We start from the raw sequence: 2556 nt of genomic DNA, 5'->3' as shown, positions 1-2556 counted from the left end.
AATATATTTTTTTTTTCAAAAATAAAACATAAAACAAACAAATAAATTTAAAAAGTAAAAAAAAAAATCCCAGATTGCTACAATTTATAATTATCTAAGCATAACTTTTATTTAAAAAAAAAACTGTGTTTTTAATAGAATTCGACTTTTTTTAAATTGAATATTGCTTACAATTGTGGTCGAAATCAACTTAAAATAGTGTCAAGAGTGGCCAATATTGTGCAAATGTTAATATTATCCAATGGTGATAACAACACTTTGTTGCTACTAAGAATAAGATGGGGGCATGAGGTACTCTTAAGATGGAATCAATCATTGTTGATTGTAGGACATGCAATGATTGGAGTAACAAAGTAGCTTGTTAAACAGTGTCCAGCATTACAGAATAACGAAGCACCTTACTTAACATTGTCCAACATTGCAGAGTAATAAAACACCTTATTCAACAATGACCAGCGTTGGGGAGTAAAGAAGAGTCATGCCGAGTAGTGACCAGCATTGCATAATAATGAAACACTGTGCACGGTACTACCCAATGTTGCGGAGTTACAAAGCATTTTACAAACCCACCAACACATTGCTGACCAAACCAATTGTTCAGACCCCTCTAACACGGCAACACGTTTGTCCAATTTCCTCTAGTTGTTGCCATTTAAAAAAAAATCTCCACTATATATGAAGGACAATGGAGTTGAATGTGGGATTGTTATAAAGAGAGAGGAGTCATTCACAAACTGGGCTAAGATTTATTTACTTATATAACCACATACTAAAGTTGGAGAGGGGACTCTGGATTTTGGTGTGTTTCAATGATAAAGTTAGTCTCATCTGAAAATATGGGGTAATCGATACATCATCAACAAATTTTCATCATCTAACATGATTCTTGAGGCATGACATGAATATGAGGACAATTTTTTGAGCAACATCAATTAATAATCATCCAAAAATTTGATTTCAAGAAGCTTATATGAAAACTAGCTAGCCCGATGAGAAACACAAAGCTGGTCCAATCTGAGAAAAAAGAAGAACCAAATTGAGTCGTAAATTTTTTTTAAAGTTTTTGTTGCCCAATTGGAAAGTCAAATGGATTTAAATTTTGATAAACTTATGATTAAATTTAGTGTTTCGATATGATTAATTCGATGAGATAAATACCACTTAAATATGATGTCTTAAAGGCATTTAAATGTCCTTATAACTCCGGCTCATCAAGAAAATCTCCCTGTTCATCTTATAAAGTGGTATGGATTTTTTATTTAGTTTTTATGAGACATCTCATACACTATATAAATAGAGTTTTACCTCTTCATGAAAGGGAATGAAGACCCGGGTGTGGAGGAAGATTGAAAAGAGAAAGAGGCGAAGTACAATGTTTTGCATTGAAGATCCGACAAACACTTACAACTTTTGCGGTCGCCAACCGCAGTCGATCACCACTCACCAGTAGTCTTTGACCACCATTGGTCTGTAAAAGATTCTAAATACCATATTCGATTTACAAAATTAATTTTTAAATCGATTAGCGGAAACGAGATAGGATCATACATACCTCCAGCCATAACTTAAACGAACAGAGTCGACACTCACAACTCACACGACAAATTTTCTGTTATAGATCTTCTAAGCTTTTCTCACTCACAACCCGATGGTGCAAATAAAATGAAGAGGAGCAAGCTTAGGGACAAAAACAACAAACATCACATCTAATTTATAGTACTCTGCCCATCACAGAGTTCAATGGATGTGACCACATTATGGAATGCTACTAAATTCATGTGTTGAATTTAGACACTATATGAACCACATTCTGAAAATTATTTCTCTTAAAAACACCAAAGAATTCCAACGGTTATTGAAATAAATTTGAGAATTTCAATGGGTATTGAAATTAATTTGGGAATTCCAAAGGGTATTGAAATTAATTTAGAGTTTTAATTAATTTGGGAATTCTAAAGAAATAAATTTAATTCCCATTATTAACTAATTTGGGAATCTTAAAGAAAAAATCCCAACATTCTCCCACTTGGTTCATATAGTTCAACACATATCATATAGAGAAACAAAATATATGAATCATGGCGATAGGTCCTCTTATAGTGAGTATTATCTTCCATGTATTACACTATATCAAGTCTCTCAACACTATCCCATACAACTTAATGAATAAATCATATGTATATTCCAAAGTCCAAACGAATGAGATTTCTCAAAATAAATGAATGAATAAATATGTGCACAAAACCATATGAGAAATCATCAACTGAATTAAGAGTTTCAATAAATATTCGTACAATGTAACGCACATTATGGAACCAAGTCCCATTCGTACTACGTGATCCTTAAAATTCTTTGGTGGCATGCCTTTAGTCAAAGGATCCGCAATCATCAACTCAGTGCTAACGTGTTCAATGACCACTTTCTTTTCCTTAACACGTTCTCTTATGGCTAAATATTTGATGTCGATGTTTTTACTTCGACTTCCACTCTTATTGTTCTTAGTCATAAATACTGCAGCTGAGTTGTCACAGTACAACTTTAATGGCCTTGAAATAG

This window comes from Phalaenopsis equestris, unplaced genomic scaffold (assembly GCF_001263595.1).
Source record: "Phalaenopsis equestris unplaced genomic scaffold, ASM126359v1 Scaffold000428, whole genome shotgun sequence".
NCBI classification, from domain to species: Eukaryota; Viridiplantae; Streptophyta; class Magnoliopsida; order Asparagales; family Orchidaceae; genus Phalaenopsis; species Phalaenopsis equestris.
The sequence above is the reverse complement of the archived record's forward strand: the minus strand, read 5'-3'. Positions refer to the sequence as shown.